The 12,407-nt window shown below is 41.0% G+C and overlaps 1 pseudogene; it reads right to left on the bottom strand.

Annotated features, from left to right (window-relative positions):
* Nucleotides 1–906: 906 nt before the first annotated feature.
* On the bottom strand, nucleotides 907–11,901 carry LOC102850628 (annotated as a pseudogene).
* Between the last annotated feature and the right edge of the window lie 506 nt (nucleotides 11,902–12,407).

Here is a 12,407-nt window from a genome sequence, read left to right as displayed (position 1 = left end):
AGCCTCTGAAATCCCCCTGGAGGATCAGCTTAGGTTTGATTCCCATTTGATGGTACATAACAACAACAAAACAATTAATCTAATAAGTCTATTAGAGGAGTGAGAAAATATTCATGGAATTGCTTTATAATATGCAACACAGTAAGTAAATATGATATTCTTTTTATACAGGCAGGAAGGTTTCTAGAGAAATGCAAATACAGCCTACACTTGTCAGCACACCTAGATAAGCCTTGCTTTACAAGATGACGTGGAAGCTTAGATGAGGTACAAGGAGAAATCCTTCTAGAAATTCTTCTAGAACACAAGCCCTGCTCAGAAGTATACCACAGAGATGGGCTTCTGGCAGCGAAAGGCAGTCTGCTTCAGAACAAGAACTCTTCATGATTAGAGACATCAATGGAAAAAAAAAAATAAATAAATGCTGGGGCTGAGATTTACTCATCTGAGGGGAAAGTGCGCCTTGAGATCTGGCTTAGCCCCATATGCATAAGTGAAGGTTCAGTTCTCAAAGATTCTTTCTTCTAAAAAAAAAAAAAAGATTCTTTCTTCTAAGACACCTAATGTCTCTCAATTAAGAAGAATACACCAGGCAAATATGAAAATAAAAGTAATTTCATCTCATCTAACTTCCTGCTTTGAGTAGTTTGTTGACATGAAATATTCCTCCTTATCTAAATTACAGAACTATGGATGATAGAGCTCAAAAGAACCTAAATCAACACTGTCCTTTTAAACCTTAGTCACTTTTTCAAGGTCATCCAGAATATAAAAAATATGAGACACTGGAATACAGGAGCTGGGATGTTTTCATTGCCTATTTCCCGCAAGAAAGTCTTCCCTTCTTTCGGGATTCACCACATAGCCTGCTTTCAAGGAAAGTTTTCTGAATTCCTTCTCTCATCACTAGTGCCTAACTAGCTCGCGCTCGTGCTCGCGCTCTCTCCTCTCTCTCTTTTTAAGGAGACAGATAGCCTTTATTGCTTGTCTGGACAGATGTCCACAGCATGCAGGGGAAGTGGTCTGGGGGCTGGGGGTTTGTCTCAGCAGATGTAAGCCATGTCGGTAGGGTGTCTTCATGCACCCAGTGCAGAGCTGGTCCATCCAGAGCGGTGCCTCATGCTGCAGCCAGCAGACGGTGAAATCCTCGCGACAGATGAGCAGGCAGCTGAGCGAGGCTGTGTAGAGGTCAGAGAAGGGCACGAGGCGCGCGGGGTTGTGGAAGGTGCGGAAGATGCTTCCGAACCCAGAGTTGAACAGCGCCTCGGTGATGCACCTCAGCTCCTGCCGCTCCTCCATCCAGGATGCCAGCACCTGCCTCGACTCTGCATCCTGGTAGGTCTGCATGCGCTCGAGCAGCCCCTTTAGCGCCTGCTGCCAAGTCAGTGAATGCATATACTGCTCCGTGTTGATGATGTGGATCTCCCGCTCCAGCTCAGGACGACCGTGCGCTGTGCACCAACCATACGGGAGCATGAGGTCCCCCAGGTCACTGTAGAGATGGTCTCCAAAGTAGAGACACACAGATCTTGGCCTAGTCCAGGCGGGTGATGCAATCCCACTGGAGCAGACCTTTTCGTTGAGTTTTCCGAAAGGCTGGCCAGTTGGTTAAAAAGCTGGGCTTGTCTGCCTGGATGATGACCGCATCAAAGAGCTGGAGCCAGTCAGGGCCCACCATATGCCTCATCCCCTTGTCCACGAAGCTGAAAGGGTTGTTGGGGGTGAGGAACAACTGCTTTCATTGGCTACTAGGCGGCTGAGAACAGCGAATGCCTCATCCCCTTTCAAGATGTATTTCTCATGTCCTGCTCGGTCCACTGGTACGTGAGGCCCTTCACGTGGACGTCTCGGATAGCATCCGTCACATCCTTGTAGAGGGGCCCCATAGCCCAGGAAGTGGACCATCACGCAGGACAGCAGTGCCATCTCCAGCAGGGAGATGTCCATAAACCACTTGATCGAGGGACCCTTGCCAAAGACGCCGCTCATGTGGTACAGGGAGATGTGCTGAGTGCCCCCTTACAGGCCGGTCACTTCCTCACCTGGCACAGGCTGGAGGCCGCTGGAGGCCGTCCCCAGCTGCACGTAATGGTAGGCATCAATCTTCATCAGGAGGCTCTTCTGGGTGTCATAGTGGGGGCCTCAGATGGCAAAGTTGGGCTTGTAGTCATACTTGCGAATTCCCTCTGGGTACTTGTAGTGTTCAATCAGGATGCCCCGGGCTGCACTGAAAGTGAATCTGAATATTGTGCCAGGGTGTACTCGTAGTCAAAGCCATGGACCTCAGCGTCCCGCAAGCTGATCTCATTGTTGGCGTAGATGGCCGCTGGGTTCAGCAGACTGCAGACTTCAAGGGGGGCAGGAGATCCTGCACTAATCTCCGCCTGTCCTGGTAATGCGCCCAGAGGTGTGCGCTATAGTCGGCGCTGCAGGCGGCTCACAGTCGGTCGTGGCCTCCGTACAACAGCCAGCGCCAGGAGGCAGCACGCAGCTCCACACCCTCTGTGCCCGCTGCACGCCGCCTGCGCTGCCCTCGGCCCATGGCCAGTCCGCCGCCCTCCAACGGAGTGCATGCCTAACTCTTTTATATCTGATATGAATATTGTTGTTGTTAGATGCCATTGACTTTAGTATGACTCATAGTGAGCCCATGAACAGATCTGAATTCTTCCCTGTGCCATCCTTTTCATCTATCTCTGATATACTAAACGCAGGCTATACACATGGATTTCACCTGATGGTATGCACAGGAATCACATCGATTACTTCTGTAGAAAGAATCATCGAGGAAGCTCAATATCAGCTGTGAAAACTAGGCCTTCAGGTGCTGATTGTGGAACAGACCACCAGCTACTCATATGCAAGTTCAAACTGAAGGTGAGGAAAATAAAGTCCACAGGAACCAATATTTGACTTTTATTCTATCCCACCTGAATTTCAAAACCATCTCAGGAACAGGTTTGAGGCCTTGGACATTAATGAGCAAAGATCGGATGAGCTGTGGGAGGATATCAATAATATCATGCAAGAAGAGTGCAAAAGGTCATTATAAAGACAGAAGAGGAAAAAAAGACCAAGGTGGATGTCAAAAGAAATTTTAAATATTGCACTGGAGCATTGAGAAGCCAAAGCAAAGGGAAGAAATCAAGATACTAAGGAGTTGAACAGAAGATTTCAGAGAGCAACACAGGAAGACAAAGTATAGTATTATAATGAAATGTGCAAGGAGCTGGAGTCAGAAAATCAAAAGGGCCGAATTCCCTTAACATTTCTTAAGCTCAAGGAACTAAATAACAAATTCAAACCTCGAGTTGCAATATTTAAGGATGTTTTGGGCAGAATATTAAATGTCCAGGAAGCATTAAAAAAAGATGCAAAGAATATACAGAGTCATTCATTATACCAAAAAGAATTGGTGGACACGGAAGAATTTCATGAAACAATGTAGAAGCAAGAGCCTATGGTGATGAAGGAAGAAGTTCAAGCTTCTCTGAAAGAATTGGGGGGAAAAAAACCAAAAACCCACAAGGCCCCAGTAATTGATAGCATACTGATTGACATAGTTCAATAAATAGATGCTGCCTTGGATGTGCTCACAAAGTTGTGCCAAAAACCTGGAGGACAACCACCTGGCCAACTGACCGGAAGAGATCTATATTTGTTCCCATTCCAAAGAAAGGTGATCCAACAGAGAGTGGAAATTATTGAACAGTATCATTGATTTCATATGCAATCAAGATTCTGCTTAAGATTATCCAAAAATGACTGGAACAGCACATCAACAGAGAAATGCCAGAAGTTCATGCTGAATTTAGAAGAGGCCATGGCACTAGGTATATTATAGCTAATGTTAGATGGATCTTGGCTAAAAGCAGAGACTACCAGATGAATGTCTATCTATGTTTTATTCACGATGCAAAGGCATTTGACTGTGTGGATCACAACTGTGGCTGACTCTGAGAAGAATGGGAATCTCAGAACACTTGATGGTGCTTATGTGAAACGTTTACTTGGACCAGGACACAGTCATCAGAACAGAGCAAGGAAACACTGCATGGTTCAAAATTGGGAAGGGTGTACTTTAAGGATGTGTCCTATCCCCATATCTTTTAAATCTATATGCAGAAAAGATTATCTGGGAGACTGGGCTCTTTGAGGAGAAGTGTGGCCTCAGGATTGGAGGTAGACTCATCAACAATCTGCGTTATACAGATGACACAACCCTGCTTGCTAAAACTGAGGAGGATCTGAAGCACTTGCTGCAGAAGGTCAAAGACTGCAGCCTTCAGTATGAATTGAAGCTCAACATCAAGAAAACAAAGATTCTCACCACTGGGTCGATTGACAGCACCATGATAGATTGTGAAGAGATTGGTTAGACTGACCCATCGATGACCCTCTGGCAGGTTTTCAGAGGCAGTTAATCACATGGGAACACATTTCCCATCCTTCTCCCACAGAGCAGCTGGTGGATTTGAATAGTGTGCACTTTGGATTGCAGGGCAGCTTCTTGACACTAGGCCACCAGGGCTCCCTATGTGAACCAAAATAATTGGTCAACACTGAACTATCTCATTAAGTATCTCCTTGCTTGTTGAATTTCTTGTATAAAGTTTTTTATTTTATATTGGTCTGCTTACAAAATTCATATACATAGTGTTTCACACTATTTTTCATTCACATTGTTTCATACAATCATTCATTATGTTTTACAAAATTAAGTATCATTGAACTATGCCTATCATTACCCTATCTTTTCAGGTCCTGGCTGGATCTTTCCCATTTCCTTTGCCCCTCCCTCCACCTACCAAATTGTGCAACTCTGGAGTTTTGCCCCTAACCATCCTCACCCCTCTGTTCCCATCTCTTCCTCCCTTGGGTCCCCATACATGTTTTACTAGTTACCCTTCTATTTTTATAATAATGATCTATGCAGTATATGTCCTTATGAGACTGAGTTAGTTTGCTCAACATAATGCTCTTCAGTCTTTCCCATGTTATGTTGTTGTTGTTGTTGTTGTTGTTGTTGTTAAGGGCTGTAGAGTCGCAGGCGACTGATAGTGACCCTATGAAAGAGAGTCCTCACCGCTTGGGTGCCTTTCATGCTCTCTCCAGGTTCATAGGGTTTCCAGAGGCAAGTGGAAGTGGATGCCACTCCTCCTTCCAAGCTTGTTTTAATCGGGGAGCTCCACCCCACTCTCTGTCCACATTATGTAGTTTCTTTTTTAAAAAAAAGCATTACTCCTGAGTGTTCCATTGTGTAAATATACTACGATTTCTCAATCTGTTCTATTGTGTTTGAACATTTGGGCTGTTTTCATGTTATTGCAATAGTGAATAACACTGCTATAAACATTGGTGTACAAATCTTCAAATCACTGGCAATAAGAAAGATGCAAATCAAAACCACAATGAGATATCATCTCCAGTAGCAGTGACAAAGTTTAGCAGAGCAGCAAGTAATAAATGATGGAGAGGATATGGAGAGGTAGGAACTCTCATACACTGTTGGTGGGATAAAATGGTATAACCACTCTGGAAGGCAGTTTAATGTTTTCTCAAAAAACTGAACATAGAAACTCCATAAGACCCAGCTATCCCACTACTAGGAATATTCCCTAAGGTAAATAATTTTATATTTCAACAGATTGATTCAAAACACACCATACACTTATCTTTGTCTTTGTCCTATTTAATGATTAATAAAACTTCTCTATAGGATGAGTTTGAATCTGGAGTCTTTTCATCCTAGTACAGAGGTTGGAATTTACAGCACATTTTTTTTGACACAAAAGCATTATATAACACTTCATTCAATATAAAATAATGAAAATGGGCATGAACACATTAATAACTGAGAACTAAAAAACCATACAAATATCTATCGAAAGTAAAATGAATAAATAATCTATAATGGACAAAAATAAAGTAAGTACATCTACAATGTGAAAGAATCTCACAAATACAATGTTGAGTCACAGAATACATACAGTTTTTATCGCTCTAGAATTAAAAAAGCAAAATAAACTAAGCTTTACTATTTTTGTTAGTTAGGTACCATTGAGTTGGATCTGACCTTTCAGAAGCTTTTCAGAGGCAGAAAATTATCCAGGATAGTTAAATTGCCCATGTTTCTCCCACAAAGTAGTTGGTGAATTCGAACCAAGTACCTTTGGGTTGGAAGTATAACTCCTTACCAGTTGGTCCCAGAGAGAAAGATGGTCAATCTCCTCTCAGACTGTAGAATAAATTATCAATTACTTATTTGAAAGTTCAAATTGAAGCTGATGAAAATGAAAACAAACCCACAAGAACCAAAATATGATCATGAAATGATCCCACCTAAGTTTAAAAAAATCTCAAGAATAGGTTAGAACTATTAAACACTAATTACGGAAAGACTATTTAGGGTTACTGTACCAAAAAGAATTGGGCAACACAGATATATTTTAGAAAGTAGTATATGAGCAAGAGCTAATGATGATGAGTGATATCCACGTTGCATTGAAGGCATCAGCAAAAATAAAACCCCAGGAATCAATAGATTTACATACGTGGGAGAGGGTTAAAGAGGGCACTATTCGCCAACTTTCCCTTTGTAAATTTAGTTTATGTTCTAGGGCCTCCTTCTGATTGTCATTTCTGTGTAGCCCTTTCCCCATCCTATTATCAATTTTATCATGTTGTCATTAGGTGTCATCGAGTTGAGTATGACTCATGTGAAAAACAGATCAGAACCTTGATCTACCCTGTGCCATCATCACCATCTCTGACATACTCTGAGCCCACTGTTATAGTCACTGTATCAATCCACCTGTTTGAGGGTCTTCCTCTCTTTTGCTGACTCTCCTCCCTTCCGAGTATGATGTTCTTTTCCAAAGAAGGTCTCTCCTACCTAACTGCCCTTAGTATGTGAGATGAAGCTTCATTATGTTTGTCTCATAGACGGAAATAAAGGATGTTAAAGAAACACGTGAAAGGCACACCTAACAGCTTTGGTAGACTCTGGGAAAAATTTACTCATTAAGTAGAGTTCTAAATGCTGAGTAGGTGTCATCCAGGTAAATCAAGAGACTAGAGAGTGAGAGAAAAGAGGATGCTTGTAAAGGGAAGGATATTTTAAGCAGAGGATAAAGTATATGCAAAAATCTAGACAGAGAGAGTGTATTGCATCTTTTTGGTACTGGTGTTGAATTTATGTGGACGGAGTATGGAGGGGCATAGTGTGTGCTTTGGATGAGAACAGGAGAAATGAAGTAAGGGGAAGGAGTCAAGAGATCAGGAGGGTCCATTCACATCCTGTTAAGGTATTTGGGTTTATTCTGAAGGTGATGTAAGGTTCTTAAAATGACAGGGACAGATTTACATTCTAGAAAAATAGCTCTAACTCTCGTGACGTGGTTTATAGGGAATTGTGTTGCTAACCTGAAGGCCATGTCTTTCTGTTATATAGTTTTTTTGTTTTGTTTTTCTTGACAGAGATTTTTTTTTATACTATGTGTTCATCATAGACAAGAAGGGGATTCCGTTTTTTAAAAATATATACAATTTTTATTTTATATTCATTTACTTGGACACTTGTATAACTTTTTTCTTTTTTCCAGGTTCATAGTTTTTCCGGAGACAAGCGGAAAGTGGATGCCACTCCTGCTTCCAAGCTTGTTTTAATCAAGGAGCTCCACCAAATACTGTCCACCATGGGTAACCATTCTCTCATTTGACACATCAGTGTCACAGTGTTCAGCTTCACGAATTATCTTTATACAGCAATACACAGACCAGGGCTATACAATTTAGAAAAATGTTTGATCAAAACATTTAACAACAACTAGCATACTTATATAGTTCATATATATTGTTTTCACACCAGACCTTTCCCATTTTCTTTACCCACCCCTCCCCCACCCACCAAATTGTGAGACCGTATGATTAATCCCCCTCCCCAATCCTCACGTCTCTTCTCCCACCTCTACCCCTTAGATCCTCATATTCGGATAGGCAAAAAACATGACGAAATTCTCAAGATCACTGACAATAAGAGAGATGCAAATCAAAACCACAATGAGCTATCATCTCATCCCAGTAGCAGTATCAAAGTTTAACAGGATAGCAAGTAATAAATGTTGAAGAAGATGTGAAGAATTAGGAACTCTTATACATTGTTGGTGAGATTGTAAAATGGTACAACTACTCTGGAAGACAGTTTGGTGTTTTCTCAAAAAGCTGAACATAGACATTCCATATGAACCATTCCATTGCTTGGCATGTACCCCAAAGAAATTAGAACTGAGGGACAAATGGAGATGTTCATAGCACTATTATTCACCATCTCAGAACATGGAAACAGCCCAAATGTCCAACCAGAGAATGGATTGAGAAATTATGGTACATTTACATGATGGAATACTATGCAGCATATAGGAACAAATGGTTTTGAAAATTATTACCTAACTTTGGAGGGACTGGAGAGCATTATGCTAAGTGAACTCAGTCCCATAAGGACATATATTCAATAAGACCATTATTGTAGAAATAGATAACTGGTGTGTAGTTTTAATCCACCAGCAACTCTTTGGGAGAAAGATGAATAAACTTCTCTCCTGCAATTTACTGCCTCAGAAACTCACTAGAGAGTCTGCAATGAGTCAGTTCTGACTCTACATCAATGAGTGAGTATGTAAAAGGGGGAATTCAACAGCAAGACAGAAGCAATGGAAGCTGAGTTAAGAATAACAATGACAACAGCAACTAAATTATTATCAGACAATGTCCCAAGTGCTTTATGTCCATTATCTTGTATCACTTTCACAGGGACCTTGTGGGAAGAGTCCTCTCTCTATGTACATTTTATAAATGAGGGAACTGAGACACAAAAAATAAGCAAAAAGTCTCTAACTCATAAATGCTAGAACAGGATACCACCATATACTCTGTTCAGAGCCAGATTCTAATAGGTAAACAACTGACTATTTTTGTTGATTTGTTTTGGTTGGGTTTGTGGGGGTTTTTGTCATATATATTGTGTCCAATACAGTCCTTAATTTACATTTTATTTCATTTGAACAGAAAGGATCCTTCAACAAAAGGGAGGTGCTTGTTTCCTCAGAGTACTAGTTCAATAGGAAAGGGTAAATCAGCAATCAGTTATCTATCATGCATGAGGCATGAAGCTGACGTACACCCTTTCATGAAAATAGTTACTATGGAAGGATTATGATGAAGTACTATTTACTTTTAAGTACCTGGATGTCATCACAATTTTTCTCCCCACTGGCCTAAAAAAAAAAAATCACTGTTAACTTGTAAAAAAAATTTGATGATTATTTCAATAAAGATATTTGGGCATTCGTTTTGTAATACCTATGCATTTCCATCCCAGTTCTTATTTCATTATGTGTCATTCACTCTTTGCTGGTCTCACCTGCTCTCTATTTTGCATTGATGACCCCCCCCAAAAGGAAAATACAAATGTAAGTGACCTTTAGTGACTCTCCTGGTATAAAATCCCTGTTACAAAATGTACCTTGGGTAATAATAGCACTGTTCAAATTTGGGCAGTAACAGCACTGTTCAAAATGTGATGTTTTATTTTCTTTTTCATCCAATTCACATCCACTCAGATGCACCTAATCAAGTGCATTAATAAATCACCTTTTTTCTTGCCTGCTCGTTTTTACCAAACAACATGTGCACATATGTGTCTGCTGCCTTTGTGAGTCCTATTCTAAAAATAAATAATGTATATCAGTATGTGTTATAGATGATATAAGCTGGGAAATTATAAGCTTTTCTGTGTTCCTCTCTATTTTTTTCCAAGCAACAATTTTTGGCCTGTGTTGTAAGTAATATACAATTGTTAGAGATTAAAGTTCAATAGGATAAAAGAGAATATGTAAAAGGGGAAGAGGACAAAAAGACATTTTAGAATTGATTACTTTTTAAATAGTAGTATAATATTTAGTCATATAGTTTGCAAACCTTAGTTGATTCTCAATAAATTCTCGGCACTTTTTGAACTAGAAGAAAGGTGTAACAGTGAAGAAGATAGGCAGAGTCTCTGCCCTCACTCAACAAACATTCTTGTAGTAGCCTGAGTAACCAACAAGCATGCAAATGAATGCATAAGATCATTTCAGCAGGTGAAAATACTACCCATAATGGAGACGTTCAGGGTTGTGTGGTTCAGGACTGACTGGGAAAAAGATGTCAATTCACTGTCAATGTTGGTCAAGGCATTTCTGAGTGGGTGAGGGCTGCATCAAGTGAGGACAGAACTGGAAATGACCCTAAGGCAAAAGTAAAAGTGGCGTATTTTAAGAATGGGAATTGAGCCAGTGTGCCTGAAGGTCACCCACTGACTACACAGAAAAGGCAGATAGATGGTCGTAAGGAGGGAAGCCAGGGACATAGCATGCAGTCCTCTTGGGGCAATGACAAGGAGTTTGGATTTTTATTTAGAGGAACAGAATGCATTGGCAGGTTCAAAGTGAAGAGGTGTTATGAGCTGATTGAGGTTTTGTAAAGGTCGCTAGGACAGTGGTGTGGAAAAAGTGAGCAGAGTTGGTGAGCAAGGCAGACACAAGAAGTTCAGTTAGGAGGACATTTCAGGTTACCAACTAAGAAGTGGTGGTACTCAGACCAGGGGTTGTGAAAATGAAGGTAAAAAGGGGCAAATACTTTGAAGAAATTTTAGAAGTCAAGTCAGTAAGAATTGTTAATAGATCAATGGGGGGAAGTGAAGAACCCAGAATTACTCTGAGGGCATTGGAGTAGCCAGAAAGGTGGACTCAGTGCCTTTTGGGGCGGGGGGGGGGGGGTGATCCGAGGGTAGAAAAGAGAGGCTTGGCTTTCAGACAATTCCCTCTTCTTTGTCATCTTCTCTTCTCTCCATTCTCCTTCTCTTCTCTCTTCTGTGACACCAGTATGCACTGTACATGAGCTAAACCAATAATGAGGGATTGGGTAGATGACTCCAGGCAATTTAGCCAATAGTCAATTTGAAGCAGGTCTTGAAGGGCATGTCATTCCTTTGACAGATGTTTATTGAGGCCCCGGAATGTGCCAGGTACTCAACTAGTTGACTCAGGCGGGAAGTCATCATAAGCCAGGCTCAGCAGGCTGGCACAAGGGTCTGGGCATGACAACTAAAAGCATTCAGCCAAGTGTGGCTACCTCCAGCTGCTCCTTCACATCCTAATGTCAGCTTATATCTCATGCCAATCCCCACATTGTCATGGTCACCTCAAGACCTATTTTTTCATTATAGAAATGAGTAATAATCATAAGTAAATTGAAAAGGGGAAAAAATGTAAGTAGAAAGAGAAAATGATTCCTCTCCTTACTTAGATAGTTAAAAACCATCATGGCTGTATAATTAATTGGGTCCTTTGGGGGTATTTTTAAAGTATATCTGGATAATTAATTGGGTCCTTTGGGGGTATTTTTAAAGTATATCTGGGTCATTGTTAAGTAAAAGAAGTGGGCATGAAGGAGTTCAATTCTGGGCCCTTGAACTCACCTTTGAGTTCTGGGCATGTATATCCAACTGCCTATTTTATACCTCTGCAATTATGAATGGGCAACTAAGACTTGACTGAAAGAGAAATCTAAAACTTTCTGCCTTTCGCTACTCTAACAAGAGTGGTCAAGGGCACTAGCACCTACCTGGCCCAAAATCTGGAAGTGATCCCTGATTCCTTTCATTCTCTGAGCATTTATTCCATCAGCAAGTTCTGGAGACTCTAGCTTAAAACAACCCATAGTATATTTGCATATCTGACCATATTTTACCATCACTGTGGTCACAATAGTCCCAGCTTCCTCCTCTCTCTTCCGTTTTCTGGCTGGTCCTTCATCTTCTGTCTCATCTTCTGTCTTGCTCCTCTCCATCATATGGTCCATCCTTCACACAGTTACCACATAATCTCCTAAATTCTTAGGTAGATTGTATGCCTATACATGCCAAACTTCTAGGGGTTTCCCATTTAAACAGAATTGGAAACCTAAAACATTGCACATGATGTGGCTTCTTCATACCTCCCTGGTCCGACCTCCTTCCACTCACCTTCTCCACCTAAAGGCCATGGTCTACTCACATCACCTTCTTGGCCTTCATAATCCTGCCAAAACTATTCTCAACTCAGAGCCTTTGCATTTGTTCTTCCATCTTGGAATGTTTGCATTCCTTACCATCACATCAGCGTCTACTTCTCAATCTTCAAGTTTCAATTAAAATTCCACGTTCTCCGTAAGGTCACTGGTGACTACTTCAATTAAAATCGCAACCCAATCACTTGTTACAACTTAAGTACACCTGACATTTCTTTTGTTATATATTTATACGTTAGTATGTTCATTATCTGTTTCCAACATAGGTATTTATGCTCTGGAAGACAAAAATACACCTT

This window comes from Elephantulus edwardii, unplaced genomic scaffold (assembly GCF_000299155.1).
Source record: "Elephantulus edwardii isolate Elephantulus edwardi_28Jun2011 unplaced genomic scaffold, EleEdw1.0 scaffold00008, whole genome shotgun sequence".
Lineage (NCBI taxonomy): Eukaryota > Metazoa > Chordata > Mammalia > Macroscelidea > Macroscelididae > Elephantulus > Elephantulus edwardii.
The sequence above is the reverse complement of the archived record's forward strand: the minus strand, read 5'-3'. Positions and strand labels throughout refer to the sequence as shown.